This window comes from Aquarana catesbeiana, linkage group LG05 (genome assembly GCF_042186555.1).
Source record: "Aquarana catesbeiana isolate 2022-GZ linkage group LG05, ASM4218655v1, whole genome shotgun sequence".
In the NCBI taxonomy this organism is placed as follows: domain Eukaryota; kingdom Metazoa; phylum Chordata; class Amphibia; order Anura; family Ranidae; genus Aquarana; species Aquarana catesbeiana.
Genome location: NC_133328.1, coordinates 628,802,747 through 628,821,679, shown reverse-complemented (window position 1 = coordinate 628,821,679; position 18,933 = coordinate 628,802,747). Strand labels below are relative to the sequence as shown.

At 43.0% G+C, this 18,933-nt stretch overlaps 1 protein-coding gene across 1 annotated transcript in view; it reads right to left on the bottom strand.

The window, feature by feature from the left end:
- DENND3 (DENN domain containing 3) overlaps positions 1–18,933 on the bottom strand; it is a 129,814-nt gene that overhangs the window by 100,146 nt on the left and 10,735 nt on the right. The window lies entirely within an intron of this gene.

Here is an 18,933-nt window from a genome sequence, read left to right as displayed (position 1 = left end):
TGCACTGGCAAGGGACCCGAGAAGAGGAGGATCGGGGCTGCTCTGTGCAAAACCATTACACAGAGCAGGTAATTATGACATGTTTTTTTTTTTTTAAATAACAGACTTTAATATCACTTTAAAGCGGGATTCCGGACGTAAAAAAAAAAAAAAAAAATTCAGCAGCTACAAACACTGTAGCTGCTGACTTTAAAGAAGTACTTACCTGTCCTGGGTGCCCGCGATGTCGGCCGCCCGAGGCGGACCCGTCCCTCGGCTCCCGGCACCTCCATCCTAAGGGAAACAGGCAGTGGAGCCTTACGGCTTTGTGAATGGGATGCGATGTGTTGTGGGACACACACAGTTCCCATACCACACCGCGCCCCATTCCCCAGAAGACAACGCGGGGAGGAGAAGAGACAACATCACCGCGGAGTAGGAAGAGGCAGATTAGGAAGACCGCCTAGCAACAGCTATTTAACGTAAGTAAAAAAAAAATTTTTTTTTCCCCTTTTCCTCCATTTTTTTTTTTTAGGTATTTTTTTGTGCAATTTTTTTTTTTTTTCAGGGTGGACCTCCACTTTAAGTACTCAAAATAGAGCAGATTCTATCTAACTGATTATATCTACTCCTCCAGCTACCCGGCTGACCTCGCTACAAAGGAAACGCAAGGAACTATCTTTTGATCTCTAGATAGACCCTCTCTGTGGGACTTGGCTCATGACTATAGCAACTTGTACCTTTGGTAAGACTTACTGTATGTAGTTGAGCCTTTTATCTAGGAGAGACTGAATTATGCTCTTGCTTTGCCCCATTCCTCCTTCCTTCATGCCTACCTTCCCGTCCCCCTAACCTCCTAATTTTTTTTTTTTCCATCACTAATTCAGCAACGCTCCAAGACACATGGGCTCAGTTATGAGTTAGACCAGGGATCTCCAAACTACGGCCCTCCAGCTGTTGCAAAATACGCGTCCCATGAGGCATTGTAAAACTCTGACATTCACAGACATGACTGGGCATGATGGGAATTGTAGTTCCCGAACAACTGGAGGGCCGTAGTTTGGAGACCCTTGAGATATACGAACCTGTACATTTTTCTCAGTTCCTCATGCACACTTGAGCTCAAAAATGCCCGTTTTACAGGTATTTGGGTTTTTTTTTTTTCCGCATCTAAAATGGCCCTCCATATCAGCCTATGTGTCCATGCACACTACTGTATAGGCATTTACAGGAATTTAGAGCCAGAAAAAATAATTAGAAAGAAAAAAACATGTTTGAAACGTGTCAGACTTAATGTATGGGTAGGAGACGGGTATTGGTTATGCACCACAAATTAAGATAGAAAGGGCTATGGGATTTCGAAGGTGCAAAACGGCTTGAACATCGTTCTTATATGCAGGCGTGACTTACGTATGTGTTCGCTTCTGCGCACGAGCGCGGCGGGACGGGGTGCTTTAATTTGATTTATTTTTCTTATTTATTTTTACACTGTCGTAGTTACGACAAAAACTCAAAAAGTTGATTTTTCTTTTTTTTTTTTTTGTCAAAAAAAAAAAAAATAAAATAAAAAAAACTATATATAAAACTTTTTCATACAAAAAAATCCCCTTGAGTTTTTGCAACTTCAAAATCCCATAGCCCTTTGTTCTACTTTAAGTTACATAGTAGACGAGGTTGAAAAAAGACAAGTCCAACCTATGTGTGTGATTATATGTCAGTATTACATTGTATATCCCTGTATGTTGCGGTCATTCAGGTGCTTATCTAATAGTTTTTTAAAACTATCGATACTCCCTGCTGAGACCACCGCCTGTGGAAGGGAATTCCACATCCTTGCCACTCTTACAGTAGAGAACCCTCTACGTAGTTTAAAGTTAAACCTCTTTTCTTCTCATTTTAATGAGTGGCCACGAGTCTTGTTAAACTCCCTTCTGCGAAAAAGTTTTATCCCTATTGTGGGGTCACCAGTACGGTATTTGTATATTGAAATCATATCCCCTCTCAAGTTATTGCCCTGCTTAGCTTAGTATCGTCCGCAAAAGGTAAAAAAAAAAACCTTTGTTGTGCTGCTCCCCCCAAAGCCCCCCTAATACTCACCTGAGCCCCCCTCTCGATCCAGCGATGTGCACAAGAGACTCGGCTGTCCCGGGACCTCACATTGCTCAGACACCAGCGGGAGCCAATGGCTGTCAATCACAGCCAGTGAGCCGATGAGGAGAGAGTAGGGGGGGTGGGGTGGAGTTGTAGCTCTATGTGTCTTATGGACGCATAAAGCGGGGCTCGGGAACAAGCATGCATCAGTGGCCCCATAGCAAGCGCCTGGCTATTGGGGGGGCACTGGCTGGGGGACCCGAGAAGAAGAGGCTCAGGGCTGCCCTGTGCAAAACGACCGCACAGAGCAGATAAGTATAACATGTTTGTTAAAAAGAAAAAAGGAAAAGAAAAAAAAGAATGAAAGGAGGGGCAATTTATTTCCTATGATCATGAATTCCATCTAGTTGACAAATTGCATTTTTGTTTCCTTAGCCACTCTAGCCTGTATGAATAAAGAACACTTTAGTGACCAAACTTGCCCCCCCCCCCAATATTTTATTGTAATGAATACAAAGCTTTCTGATTGGATAAGGCAAAAGGGGGGGAGGGTGATGTCAGAATCTCCATCCTATCCAATCAGGAAGCACACTGTAACCATTAAAAAAAAAATGTATATACATAGAAGGCGTTCTACAAATGGTGGTGGTGCTGAGTGGGCCAACCCCAGGTGCTCAGTGTATAGAGGAGAAGCCACTCGGCTCAGGACCTGGAAGATCACGGCTCAGATTGTAGTAGCACCAACCACTAAATGGGCTTCCCCATCGGTCCCTCGGGTATGAAATATCCGCACTTACATTGTGCCAAGCTGGACCAATGTAACTATAAAATTGAAATCTCTACCTGGAGTTCAGCTTTAGTCAAAGTTTGGAGAGGTCGTCTACACTTCAAAGCTGACTGAACATAAACCGATCGCTAAGCCACCATGAGATGTGATGATTAATAGGTGACTCAATGGATGGTCCGGGGCCGTGTGCCAACCTCTCCACCTATTGCATCCTCTTTCCATGGAATCACATGCCATTATTCCATAACGAAGGGATATTTGGTAGGTCGTCACCATCTGTTTTCTGAGCAGTCTTAGCCAAGTGCAGAATAAATGTAATTCAGGCAATATATACGGACACTCCTAGGTCAGAAAGGCCAGGCATACAAGGACAATGGCAGGAAGGAAGGGTGAAACAAAATTTCATCAAAAAGGAAATGGCTTTATTTTTTTAGTTTATTTCTTTACATTTCAGAAACTTTTTTTTTTTAACAAATAAATATAAAAAGGTATTGTCCAGCACTCCAATTATACATAAGGAACAGGATGAGAGGCAAGAGCATAATTGTACGTAATATTCAAAGTACAGTTGTCTTTTAGGCCTCTTTCACATGGGCAGCCGGGGGGATGTTAAAAGAAAACAGGAGGTCAAGTAACGTTATCTCCAACACCCACAGGCCCCCAACCTTTACTCCAACACCAGCAGGCCCCCAACCTTTACTCCAATGCCCACAGGCCCAACGTTTACTTCAACGCTCATAGGCCCCCAACCTTAACTCCAACATCCACAGGCCCCCAATGTTTACTCCAATACCCACAGGCACCCATTGTTTACTCCAACACCCACAGGCCCCCCAATGTTTACTCCAATGCTCATAGTCCCCCGTTTACTCCAACACCCACAGGCCCCCAACATTTACTCCAACGCTCATAGGCCCCCAATGCTTACTCCAACGCCCATAGGCACCCAACGTTTACTCCAACACCCACAGGCACCCATTGTTTACTCCAATACCCACAGGCACCCAACGTTTACTCCAACGCTCATAGGCCCCCAATCTTTACTCCAACACCCACAGGCCCCCCAATGTTTACTCCAACCCCCACAGGCCCCCCAACATTTACTCCAACACCCACAGGCCCCCCAACGTTTACTCCAACATCCACAGGCCCCCAACGTTTACTTCAATGCTCATAGGCCCCCCAACGTTTACTCCAACATCCACAGGAACCCAACGTTTACGCCAACCCCCACAGGCCCCCCAACGTTTACTCCAACCCCCACAGGCCCCCCAACGTTTACTCCAACCCCCACAGGCCCCCCAACGTTTACTCCAACCCCCACAGGCCCCCCAGCGTTTACTCCAACCCCCACAGGCCCCCCAGCGTTTACTCTTATGTCCACGTGGTCACCACAGAGGACAAGAGGACGCCCTTTACGTCTGGAGGAAAAAAGATTTAATCTCCAAATACTGAACGGTTTCTTCACAGCAATAGCTGTGAAAATGTGGAATAGACTCCTTCAAGAGCTGGTTCTGGCTCTGGCTCATTAAGTTGCTTTAGGAAAAAAAGGCCTGGCTTCTTTTCTAAATGTACATAATATAACTGGGAACTAACAGCTATATGTAAAGTTGATCCAGGGAATATCCAATTGCCTCTCGGGGGATCAGGAAGGAATTTTTTCCCCTGCTGGAGCAAATTGGATCAGGCTATGCTGTTTTTTTTCTGCCTTCCTCTGGATCAAGTGTTGGTATAGGATTGTGTACATTGGATTGTATCTTTTTTTTTTTCCCCCTTTTATTGGTTGAACCAGATGGACGTGTGTCTTTTTTCAACCAGACTAACTATGTATGTAACTAAAAGTGGATAAATAAAATGGCGCAATAACATACCATCCCACATCAGACAATGAGAAAAAGTTTACCCAAAAAAGGGAGACGTGTACTCTGCATGTCGCTGCAAAAGGTGGGTGTGGCTAAATTGTGCTAGGTATTGGGAGTGGCTTAAACGAACATAGATAAATATAGTTTAAGCCTGCTCACAGTACACGCTGCACACGTGCCACAGTCCTTGTACCCACAAGATACTCCTTAACTGTGCGGTACCACAAAGGAAAGTGTCACAGACACATATAAACCTAAAGAAACAACTTGTCTGAGCCTACCTTAAAGAAGAACTTCATTAAATGGTCAGAAACTACTTGGTAATTAGCAACTGCTGAGACACTAAACACTTGAGTATACTTGGAGTATGAAACGTACAAGCGCTTTGTTATGTACAACACAGTAGGGTAGGTTTACTAAAGATGGTGCACACAGAATCTGTAGCCAATCGGCTTTTAACCCGAGCTTGGTAATTTAAGGCTTTGGCAATAAAACCTGAAAGCTGATTGGTTTCGACGCAGAAGTGAGCCTGATTTTGCACTCTCCAGCTTTAGTACATAAACCCCATTGCATAGAGGGCAGTGGTCAGCAGTATGCGTCATGGTGCCACTTATATTGTTGTTCAACAGAAGGAAAATATAGGTGGCATTGGTGGTCAATGGAAGGCAGCTGCTTCATGGTGAGTGGTAGAAAAAAAATAAGCTTAGAATTGATGGCCCGAGGAGGAAAAACATCTGGCGTCAATGATTGGTGGGAGGGAAAAAAACTAAAAAAAAAAAAAAAAAAAAAAAAAAAAAAATAATAAATCGCCCCTTGTCAGTGGTCGGGAGGAAGGACAAAACCTGGTACCCATGATGAGCTGGATGGAAAAAAAGGCCAGCATCAATATTCAATGGAAGAAACAATTGCTTGATGCTGGATGTCAGAGGGAGAAAACGTACCCTGTATCAGTGGTCAGTAGGAGGAAAAAATGACTGGCGTAGGTAGTGGTTAATGGGAGTAAAAATTGCCTGACATTGACAGTTGCTGGGAGTAACAAAATGCCTGGTGTTGGCGATTAATGGGAAGTAAAAAAAATGCCCGACGTTGGTGGCTAATGGGGGCAAAAAAAATGCCCGACGTTGGTGGCTAATGGGGAGCAAAAAAATGCCCGACTTGGGTGGCTAATGGGGAGCAAAAAATGCCTGACATGGGTGGCTAATGGGGAGCAAAAAAATGCTACGTTGGTGGTTAATAGGGAGTAAAAAATGCTACGTTGGTGGTTAATAGGGAGTAAAAAAATGCTACGTTGGTGGTTAATAGGGAGTAAAAAAATGCTACGTTGGTGGTTAATAGGGTGTAAAAAATTCCTAATATTGGTGGTTAATAGGGAGTAAAAAGTGCTACGTTGGTGGTTAATAGGGAGTAAAAAATTCCTGATGTTGGTGGTTAATAGGGAGTAAAAAAAATGCCTGACATTGGTGGCTAACGCAGAGTAAAAAAATGTCTGATGTTGGTGGTTAATGGGGAGTATAAAAATGCCCGACACTAGTGGTTCCTGGGGAGTAAAAAAATGCCTGCCTTTGGTGGTTAATGGGGAGTAAAAAAAAAATGCCTGACATTGGTAGTTAACTGGAGGAAGAATTCCCGGAGTTGGTAGTCAGTGGGACGAAGAAGGCACGCATCTTCAGTGGTCAACGACAGAAAAAAATGCTACATAAAAGGCCAATACAGTATAACAGGAAGGTGAGGTTTAGATGTGCGGGAGTCCATGTTGCCTGTACATCACCTGTTTTACCTCCATAAATGCTGCACTGCCACGTCACAACTGCAGTCATTGCTCACAATTGCGATCCATGGGGTCCATTCACTTGAAGAGAAATCATAGTGTGAGAGAAGATGGATTAGAAGACCCCTCTAAACATAATTCTATGTAGCTGTACTGCGTAGTGCTCAGTAGCAATGTAGAGTATGGACGGGTCAGCTATGCACAAACCGGCAGCTTGGTGTCCAGTCCAGTCCAGTGGGCTAGTTACTACCAGGCGGATGTGTATTGTATGATCAGATTCGGAATGAGGGGGGATATGCAGTAGGTGTATTGGGACCAGATATAGGAATGAGTGTTCGGGACACAGGACCGATCTGTGGGACATCGGGACTTTGCTAGAATTCTGGGACAGTCCCACAATATCTGTGAATGTTGACAGGCATGCAATAAAACCGCAAATGCATGTGTTTTTTTTTTTCTTATCGTCATTGTTAGAGTCTAGCAACCAACAAACCTAAAATACATAACCTAACTGATATATTACCTGTACACACACAGGTGTTTGAGATACGTTACTATGTACCTTGTGTTTGCAGCCATTTTCCATGCTTTCACACTGAACAAAAGAAAAAAAAAAAAAACACAAATCAATCTCAAAAATACCTAAAACGACCTTTGCTCAGCCCCCAGACGTGTCTACTTTGCCTGTAAGGTCCCACTGGCTTTTTGATCTCTGCAGCTTCTCAATGAGTCAGTAAGAGTTCTCCTTCTCTGAACGTAAGCAAATATGACCGGAAGAACCAGAAAGAAAACCGAGACTCTGAGCTTCCCAAACAGAAACTTAATGCTTGTGAGTACATTAAAATATGCCGGAGAAAACAAAGTGGCGATAGCCGCTCTGGCGTAACCGGTATCTAAAAATAGCCGACATAATTTTTTCATCGTCTGCTTATAGCGAGATATGAGGACATGATCTTCATCAAAGCAAGCCATGTACTTACGTAAAGCCTGAGATTGGTTTACTTTAACTCCTTCCTACCCACAATGCCTTTCTTAAATTTCCCAGCATGGTCTCCCGCACCAAAGATATGTCACTAAACATCCTGCTTTCCTTTTGAGAGCCAACAGCCGACACTTTGTGCGGCTTCTGGTTCTCAATCCCAGCAGTTAACGACATCAAGAGTCCCCACTGAAGATGGAGAACCAATCGGAGTGGCTTCTTATCATGTGACCAGTGTCAGTCATAAGAGTTATTTTATTGTTCAGTTAACCTACGAGCGCTGTAACATTTGGTCTGGGCATCTAAGCATCAATGGCTTCTGGTAAAAAAAAAAAAGGATTAAAGACGCACCCCATAGAATCACACACCTCCAAAGAAGTTCTAATGAAAAGCAAAACACACTGTTAAAATTCAAATAGTACACTAAGGGCCTGTTTCCCATCAGAGTGTGGCGCTATAGAACCCATGTTCCATGCACGTGTCCTGCAGGTGCGATCTGACTCGGGTGTCAATAATAAAGTGGTTGTATAGGCTCAAGGTTTTTTTTACCGTCATGCATTCTATACATAAAAGGTAAAAAACCTAAAAACTCTTCCCTCAAAAGTCACCACTATGCTGGCGTGGTTGTGGAGATATTGCATCGCACGCTCACATCTGGTGGTATTGTCCTCGGATAAGACCTTATTGGCTTACTATTTTTTATTGGATTAAGGAGATTCAGGGTTCTGAAGTTCCTAATGACCCTTGGTATGTCCTTTTACACTGTACAGGCGAATCAGCGGGATCATATAAAAAGTCGATTACTCCGCATCTATTAAATGCCGCTAAAGTTCTCATCCCTAAGTTTTGGAAAACTACTAAGATACCTTCCTTACGCCTATGGCTGAGGGAAGTGGATCACCTGTACTATATGGAGGATCTGACCTACTCCAATAAAAAAAATTCTGAACTGAAGAAAAAAAAAAAAAAATGTGGTCCTGCTGGTTCGCCTTTAAATACACAGCCGACTATGCGGAAATTATGGATTCAAATTAAGTATACAATGTACGTTGAGCTTTAATGTAACGTGGACCTACCTGAGGCAGACGGCAGCCCCTTCCCATCCCCCCTTAATCCTATACACTGCTTTTTTCTCTTTCTCTCTCTCTCTCTCTCTTTTCTGTTCTTTGTATCAATAATGTGACAGGATTTAGTGTTTTTGATTAGGGTCATTGCTCTTTCAGACACTATAGCTCTTATGATAAGGTACTTAATATACTTAGATGACCCTTTTCTGGGATAATACTTTAATGTTGGCAATATCTGCATACACTATGATGTCTACATGTATTTTCTCCTTTTTGTGAACATCCTGTTTTTCAATAAAAACTTAAAAACTTAAAAAAAAAAAAAAAAAAAAAAGGTAAACAACCTGTGTGCAGCAGCCTTCCACAGCTCCCCCCCCCCCCCCAATACTAACCTGAGCCCCATCTCGATTCAGCAATGTGCACAAGAGCAGTGGCTCTCCCGGGTCTCTTCTTCCTCATTGCCTGAGACAACAGCGGGAGCCAATGGCTCCCGCTGTCACTCACATCCATTGAGCCAAGGAGGGGAGAGTGGGGGCGGGGTAAAGCCCTGCTCTGTGTCTGAATGAACAGACAGAGCAGTGGCTCAGAAACAAGCCTGCTCAGGTGCCCCCAAGGGGCTGTTCTGTGCAGAGCCATTACACAGAGCAGGTAAGTACGACATGTTTGTTATTTTAAGAAAAAAAACTGCCTTTAACCACTTCAGTCCCAGAAGATTTGGCTGCTGACTGACCAGGCCGTTTTTTTTTTGCGATTCGGCACTGCGTCGCTTTAACTGACAACTGCGCGGTCGTGCGACGTTGCACCCAAACAAAATTGAGGTCTTTTTTTCCCCACAAATAGAGCTTTCTTTTGGTGGTATTTGATCTCCTCTGCGGTTTTTATTTTTTGCGCTATATACAAAAAAAGAGCGACAATTTTGAAAAAAAACAAAAACAATATTTTGTCATTTTTGCTATAATAAATATCCCCATTTTTTTTTTTAAAAAAAAGCTAAATTTTTTTCTCAGTTTAGGCTGATATGTATTCTTCTACATTTTTTTTTTTTTTCAAAAAATAACAGTAATTAGTGCATTTTTATAGCGGTGATCGCTGTAAAAATGCCAGTGGTCCCAAAAATGTGTCTGATGTGTCTGCCATAATGTCGCAGTCCTGATAAAAATCGCAGATCACGGCCATTACTAGTAAAAAAAAAAAAAAAAAAAAAAAAAAAAAAAAAAAAAAAAAGCTATAAATCATAATATATATATATATATATATATATATATATATATATATATATATATATATATATATATATAATATGATTTATAGCATTTTTATTATTTTTTTAAATGCTTCTAAACACAAACGCCGCTAAACGCAACATGTAAATGCAGCAAAAACGGACGCTTTAAACGTGGGTTATTATCTGTCAAGTTCAATCGTTCAGGAGAGGCTGTAAAAAAGTCCCCCGTGCATGGAGCCTTACCAGCCAAATTGACACTATAGCAATTTACGTTAAAAACAAAGGGATTGGTTTGTAAACATTTGCAAATATATGTGTAAGTCATAGTGCCTACGTCATGGCTCCTCTGTAAACTGCAGTCCTAACTTTATAAATGTTCAGAGTCTCCTAAATTGAAGCTCATTAAGCAGTAAAGAGATTATGGGCAGGTGTGCCTGGAGGGAGTCAACTCTTTCTTAAAAGCACAGGGACACACATAATGCCCAGCAAGGACATGATGGCAGCAAAAGCATCGGGTGCATTCTCATACCCAGTTCAACTAATTGTACGAAAAAGTGGCAACCACCCCAATTTATAACTGGCCTTTGCAGTAAGGTGCACATGGAAGGGTTTGTTTGTTTGTGATGTGAATTGCCCTTCAATGTGCACCTTGCTGCAAAGGCCAGTTATAGGTTGGGGTGGTTGCCACTTTTTTTGTCCCAGGGTAAACCGGCCCTCAGTGGCAAAATATTTGTGAACATCAGACCATAGTATCAATATAAGCTTGTTGGACATCCCGTTTCAAAACCTGACTATTACAGCCTCCGCTCTTCTGGAAAAGCTATCCATAGGATTTTGGAGGGTGTTTCTGGTAATGTGTGTCCATTCAGCAAAAAACCTGGCCTCACAATCAATGTTCCAATTCATCCCAAAAAAGATGTTCAGTAGGGTTGAGGTCAAGACTCTGTTCAGGACCCTCAAATTCCTCCACATCGATGTCTTTATGGAGATGTTGGTTTAGAAGACCTGGCTCATTCCAATTGATCCCAAAAAGGTGTTTGGTAGGGTTGAGGTCAAGACTCTGTTCAGGACCCTCAAGTTCCTCCACATCGATGTCTTTATGGAGATGTTGGTTTAGAAGACCTGGCTCATTCCAATTGATCCCAAAGGTGTTCGCTAGGGTTGAGGTCAGGGCTCTGTGCAGATCACTCAAGGTCCTCCACACCAACCTCATCAAACCGTGTCTTTATGGAGTTGTACACAGTCATATCGGAACAAAAAAGCCTTCCCAAAAATGTTACCACATGGCTGGACGAGCACAATGGTCTAAAAATATCTTCGTACGATTACCTAAACTCACTATTTACGTAGTGTTTCCAGAACAAGGGAAAGAAAAAAAAAAAGAAAAAAAAACTCTACATACTGGAAAAAAGAGAACTCAAACAGAGTAGGGGATCTTCATAGAATATCTGTATCAGCTTCTTTTGAGGACAAGAAGACCATTTTATCACAACCACCATTGTCCTTGTCTTCCTGTTACTATTTATCAATGGGGTTGTGTCTCATGGTCATCTTCTACTTTTGGATTCCTTCCTTTCCAAAAGTTCCCTAGTGCTTCCTCCTTTTGGATCTAAAAATGCCCATTCCCTGGTCAAATCACCCCACCCCACATGGTTTCAAATAAAAAACCCTATATGTACCTCTTCCTACAGTCCTCTAACTGAAGCAGTGATGTCACATGAGGTTTCTCTTTTTTCTCTAGCAGCAGCAGGAGTACGGGCATTCTTCCAGGAATGAGCAGTGTTCAGGAAATCACATGCGAGAGCTGCTCAGTCGTGGAGTGCTATCAGCTCAGAGCCGATCACCGGGTGCCAGATGTCAATCATTGGCTGGGACCCGGTGATCGGCATGTGCCGTAACGAATCACAGCACAGCCGGGCAGGCAAGCATGCGTCCCCGACCCAAAAATGTAGAATCACACACATACACGCGACTCTGCGCACAGCGCCCGCTCTGAGGCAGTAAATCTACAGGACGCGGCCGGCAACTGGTTAAAGCGGATTTTCACTGCTTTGGGAACCAAAAACACAATTTTATTCATTTTTAACATTCAAAGCACACTCTCCCATCCATCCATGTTTTCACGCTTTATTTTGTTGAGACATCACTTTGAAAAACACCTCCCTAGCATTTCTGGTCGTGGCCATCTTGAGTAAGGGCAAAAGGATTCATGTAGCATCTACTTCCTGGAATCCATCTGACCTTCGCTTAAGCATGCAGGCGTTTCGTCAGATTAGACGACCCGTCAGAATTGGTAACAGAAGTGACGTTCTGTCGCGGCCATCTTGCTACACCCCGCACTCTTCCACAGTAAGGATACAGTGAGAAGGCGGCAAGCGGACATCTTGTTACACCCACCGGAGTCATGCATTTCACACTTATTTATAACCGTAAACGGAGGTTATATAGCGAAATTCAGTATTTTGAAATCCATCTGACTGTTTTGATGTTGAATTTTCAAAGCAGCGCTGTTCTGTCAGATTAGCAAACCTGTGAGATCAGCAGGCTTGTGGCTGCATTTAAAAATTCAACATCCAAACTGTCAGATGAATTTCAAAATACTGAATTTTATCATAAAAGCTCAGTTTACTGTTAAAAATAAGTGTGAAATGCAAAACTCCGGTGGGTGTAACAAGATGTCCACTTGCCGCCTTCTCTGTGTATCCTTACTGTGGACGAGTGCGGGGTGTAGCAAGATGGCCGCGATGGAACGTCACTTCCGTTACAAAATCTGAGGGGGGTCACCTAATCTGAGGCAGGAGGGTGCGATTATCTGAGATTGAGAAAACCCCCTCCTGAAGACACCAGGGATGTATGACATCATTTGCCTAGGCAAGAAATCAGGGAGTAACTGAAGAGATAAAAAAAAAAAAGTTTAAAGTGATTGTAAACGATCGTTTTTTGTTTTTTTTTTTATTGCAAAGATGTTGTACTTATCTTCACCATGCAGCTCGTTTTGCACAGAGTGGCCCCGAACATCCTCTTCTAGGGTCCGCCCACAAAGGTTTATAACCCCTTTAAGGCTGGATTCACACATGTGCTGTGCGAATTTCAGCTCCGTTTTCTCTGCAAAGAGAAAAAGCAGCTGTTCAGCGATTCCTCTCCACTGTATCGGCGGATCAGCTGAGCAGGGAGGGGGGGGGGGGGGGGGGGTGTAGTGAGGAGGGGGGTGGGGGAGAGAATTCTTGTTCACAACTAAACGCATCTGCGAATCAGATGTGTTCCCATAGAAGATTACGTGCCCTGCAATGCCCAGAAAACGCACATATTTTTTGAGTAATGCGGAGTGCAAATGCAACGCACATATGTGAACCAGCCTCATTCAAAATGAACAGATTTTAAAAATGTCCTGCGAATTGGATGCGGGCGTAAGCCGCATTCCAATTCGCATAGGTGTGAACCCAACCTAAAACGTAAAGTAAAAAAAGTAAAACGTGACATACTTTCCTATCTATTTACGGTACTAATGCTAGCAGCATGACAATTACAAATAATCAATGTTGATTGGGAAAGTCCACTTTAAAGTGGTTGTGAACTCTTTACAACCACTTTTTGCTACAGGTAAGCCTATAATAAGGCTTACCTGTAGCTACACTGGATATCTCCTAAACCTGTACGGTTTAGAAGATATCCCCTGTATTTGCACGTGCCGACGTCATCGGCACATGCGCACTGAAGCATACGTGCCGTTGCTTCGGTTAGACTGTGCCGTTACCAGCGGCTCCCGCGTGCATCGCGCGCTCCGGCCACTCACAGCACCAGTGCCCGACTTCAAGAGCGATGTTGGCCACCGGAGCGGTGTACGAGGAGCGCTGCGGGGGCTTCGATCTCAGGTAAGCAATTCATAATGAGCTAGTATGCTATGCATGCTAGCTCATTATGCCTTTGTCTTGCAGGTGTTTTTTTTTTTTGTTTGTTTTTTTCTAGGGTTTACAACCACTTTAAGTCAGCAATAGCTCAGAAACCTACTCTGTTACAAAATAGATTCTAGTTTTCCCTCCCTTATATTGCAACCAGCCGAATTGTCCAAAAGTGTACGCCAACGATCGGAATATTAGATTGTAGGCAGGTCTGGGGCAATGGCTGATGGCAGTAGTGTATTTAGGTTTTGTGCTGCCCTAGGCCTGACTAAACTCGTGCACCCCCTTAATTAAATATGACCCACCCCTTCCTGTCAAGGCCACACCCCTTGCTGTTTAAGACCCGCCCTGAAATTTTCGAGTGGGGACACTAGTTCTGAGGGCCTGGTGGGGAGGCAATAGATTCCCTTAATTTGCATAGATTTCCTGCCACTTCCTGTTTGGCTATGGGGCAGGAAGTGAAGGGAAATCTCTGCAATGGGATAGGGATGGTAAAAAATAAATGTCGCAAGCCGACGGGAACTCTTTCCGTGCTGCCCCCCTGCAAAGTGCTGCCCTAGGCCTAAGCCAGGATACAGCGTTGGCTGATGGGAACGGTTCAATGCTGGAAATATCCCCTCCATCTACAAGAGGAAAGTAGAGTTCTCAGTGACAGCTCTTCTTGTCTGATATACACCAAATACTGCAAGTGTGTGTCAGTTATTCCATGAATCTCTCATTAGACCTGTACAAGGAGGAGTCACCAGATCCTCCAAAGAACTTCTTCTCCTGGTACATACAGAAAGGACAAACACACCCGGGGACATGGAGCCACTGCCTAAAGGCAATGCTTTTTTTTTTTCAATTCTCTGATCTTAAAGCAAGCAGTCAGTGAAGTCAGAACCCAGAATCTCAATACTTGCTCTGGTTCAGTGACACCGAAAGCTTGAAGCCGGAAGACAGCCAGGCGAAAAGAATTTTAGAAACATACAAATATGACAGCAGAGTCTGCACTTTTTTTTTTTTAGTGTTTAAAGCACGCAAGATGTGCGATAATGCTGTTTGCCTTCCTGGTATAGTGGATGGCTCATTGTGCTTCTCCCTGCCTGAGCTCTGCTGTACAGAAACTGCAAGTGGTTCAAGTACATGCATTAAAAAAAAATATATACATTTTATGATTTATCAATGAATACAGAGCTGCAATGTGGAGGTGCTAACCACTTAGCCGTGTCCAAACTACGGCCCTCCAGCTGTTGCAGAACTACACATCCCATGAAGCATTGTAAAACTCTGAAATTCACAGACATGACTAGGCATGATGGGAATTGTAGTTCCTGAACAACTGGAGGGCCATAGTTTGGACACCCCTGAGCCACTGTGCTACCCATGCTGCTTATTAGGACTCACTGACCCGCACTTTTGCTTCTTTCAAGGGCTTTGCAAAGTATCCAGGTGTCATCCAACTTTAAAAGGAAAAAAGTCAACAACTGGATCATGTGGAAAGCGAGTAATGATAAGAGTGTTTGTACACGACCTGCTACCTTCCAAGGTGAACTGAAATATTAAATGGAAGAGTGGAAGTCATAAAATAATAATAATAATAATAAGTACCGGTGACACTCCCAACAGATGTGGCAACCAGCTGTGAATCACTTCCTAATACAAAGCCTCCCCAAAAGGTTAAAGTAAAACAACAGCCAACATTTATTTTTGTTGGATAGAGAGGAGAAGGATTAGAAGGTTTTTATTGCTGTTTGCGCTCCCATTAAGGAAATGTACCCTCTGTATTTGTCTTGGTGGCCATTAACCAGAGCAGGGTGGATAAAAAAAAAAAAAAAAAAAAAAAAAAAAAATCGGATTTTTGTTTATTTAAATCAGATTTGATTTTTGGAAAATTTTCACCACTTTCCGCCCGACCTATAGCAGAATGACAGCTGGAAAGTGGTTCAGTTATCTGGACTGGGCCTCATATGACAGGATAACAAGCCAGCACGCGCCCACGGGGGCAAGCGTGCCGTGGCGATCGGTGGTGTGTCAGACTGACGGAGGCTCTTTACCATGTGATCAGCTGTGTCCAATCACAGCTGATCACAGTGTAAACAGGAAAAGCCACGTAACGGCTTTTCCTCTATTCGTGCTGACAGACGCAAGTAGAGCAGAGCCAATCGGCTGCTCTTCTGACAGGGGAGGTCTGCACTGATTATCTGCGCAGACCCCCCCACCCCCTCCGAGGATGCCCACCCAGGCCCACCAGGGATTCCCACCCATGGCCACCAGGTAAGCCCACAAGAGCCCACCAGGGATGGCAATCATTGCCCATTAGGGATGGCACTCTGTGCCCATCAGTGATGTCTGCAAGCGCCTCTGATCAGTGCTGCCTAACAGTACCATCAGTGCCGCCTATAAGTGCCCATCAGTGCCGCCTATAAGTGCCCATCAGTGCCGCCTATAAGTGCCCATCAGTGCCGCCTATGAGAGCCACCGAATAGTGCCACCTATCAGTGCCCAGTGCCACCTATCAGTGCTGCATATAAGTGCCATGTCATCAGTGCCAATCAGTGAAGGAGAAAACTTGCTTGTTTACAAAAAGTTTTGTAACAAACGAAGAAAAACTTTTTTTTTTCTCTTCAAAATTTTCGTTCATTTTTTATTTGTAGAGCAAAAAATAAAAACCGCAGAGGTGACCAAATACCACCAAAAGTAAAGCTCTATTTGTGGGGGAAAAAAAATGATAAAAATGTTGTTTGGGTACAACGTCGCACGACCGCGAAGTGAATAGGAAGTGACGTCACCCATAGACTTACTATGGGGCTTCCGTTGTCATCCGTCTCCTCTGCACCCGCCTACACAGAGAAGCCGCGGCTGACAGCTCTGCGTGGGATCAGGTTGGAGCGGGTCAGATCGGCTTCCAAAAAATGTATGTATACTCTTTTTTTTTTTACAGCAGCGCTGGCGAGTGTATACTGATGGCGGGAAGTAAAGCTGCACGATTCTGGCCAAAATGAGAGTCACAATTTTTTTTTTTGCTTAGAATAAAGATCACGATTCTCGCGGCGCAACATCATCTTTCACATTATACAAAAAAATGTTCTAAGTAATTTTCTAGCAAAAAATACTGATTTTAACTTGTAAACAATAAGTGTCAGAAAAAAGATTTAGTCTTTAAAGTGGGGTTCCCATTTAAAAAAAAAAAAAAAAAAAAAAAAAAACAATTACTGTAGCTGCCGACTTTTAATTGGACACTTACCTGTCCCAGGGTCCAGCGATGCGGGGGATCGAAGCCCCGCTCGTCTCCCCCTCCGTTTGGCGGCGCCGGCATTGCAATTGTGGGCGCCAGGCTGTGGCTTCACAGCCGGGCACCCACTGCGCATGCGTGAGCGGCGCCGTGCGCCGTGATTGGCCACTCAGTCATCTGGGACCGGTAATGGGTTCCAGATGATGGACAAGAGGGAGGGAGCAGAGCTGAGCCCTTCCTGTGCCGAGAGGAAGTGATGTCACCAGCCCAGGCACTTAAAGAGGCAGACGAGGGACCCCCTAGCAACAGGCATTTAGAGGTGAGTAAAAAAAAAAAAAAAAAAAATTCAATTTTTTTTTATTTTTTTTAGGCACATTTATCTTTTTTTTTTTTTTTTTTTTGGGTGGAACACCACTTTAAGTGGTTAAACTTCCCTCATTTACAGACAGAAGTTCATTCCTTTGATCTAAAAGGAGCAAGTGTTACAATCTTTCTCCTTATCTCTGTCTAAGAAATGCGGTCATAAACTTGGGAGGCTGCCTGTTTTTTTTTTCTTCTAAGACAGCCGTCAGCTGTGAGCAGAGAACTCTGCATAGAAATCGGGAAAATGCTTTAAGATCGAGAGGGGGAAAGAATCGCGATAACGATTAATCATGCAGCTCTAGTGGGAGGTCTCCCTGTTGACAGAATGCAATAGCTCCACGGGAGGGATGCACATTGAATGTGTGGACAGGGGGAATCAATTTTCTTTCGTTCAACCAGCTGGTTGAACGAATGAATCATGTATGGCCTGCCTTACTCTTCAAGTAGAGTGATTAAGGGAGGAAAAAAAAAATATATATCCCCCTATGCAGCTCTTGCCTATATCGAACGCCATCACATTTGTGTGAACTCATGCAGGAAATGCGACCGACCCAAGTTCAGGCAAATATCCTGGAAGCAAAGATAATATTTATCAAGCGAGATGACACAATGTTATACAAATTGCTATTAATGCATTGAATGAAATGTGTACACTGTAATGAGCCGGAGCAAAGTTATATCTGTTTACCGACTAGGGCTGCAACTAACGATTATTTTCATAATCGATTAGTTGGTCGATTATTGTTTCGATTAATCGATTAATCGGTTAATAACCTTAAAAAAGAGTGTGGTGTATAATTTAGTTAATATGTAAAGTTTTTTTTTTAAAAAAAAAGCTTTTTTAAATATCTATATGCAGTGGTAAATATAAACAACCAACTATATGGCTAGGGAGCAAAATATTGAATCCACCCTGAGAATAACAAACAGAAGAGATATACTGTATATACACTATTAGAGGAGATATACTGAATACACTATTAGAGGAGAAATAGTTTTTTGGCCAATTTGTTGTTGGGCAGATTAAAAAATACAAATTGCTGCAAAAACGCATTACATGCTTTTCTGCAGCTTCTCCATTGAAGTATATTGAACCATAAAAGCAACGTTTTGCGTTAAAAAAAAAAGTCCTTGACCCTTTCTAAATACGCAGCGGCTGAAAAAAAGCATAGATGTGAACGTGTCCCATAGAAAACCATGTTAAATGAACTGTAGTGTGTTTCTGCAAAACACACCAAAAAACACAAAGATGTGAACCAGGTCCAAGACGTTTAGTAACATAATGGGGTTAAAAAAAACTAAAATGAGCCCTTTATAGTACAAAAAAAGCAAATAATTGCTACTGTAAAGGGTTCATTTTTTTACTGTAGAACTGTGAAAGTAATATTTACAGTAGCGATTATTTGCTCTTTTTGTACTATAAAGGGCTCATTTTATTATTTTTAACCCCATTATGTTACTGGCCGATTAATCGATTATGAAAATAGTAATCGATTATTTTCATAATCGATTAGTTGTCGATTAATCGATTAGTTGTTTCAGCCCTATTACCGACCTGCAAAATTGAAAACTCAACTGCACCAGGGCCAAGCTTTACGCTCCATTCACACCTGAGCGTTTTGTAGCTTGAAGCCTGAAGCTCCAAAACGCTTGAGGGGAAAAAAAAAAAAAAAAATCAATTATTCTCTATGGAGATGGT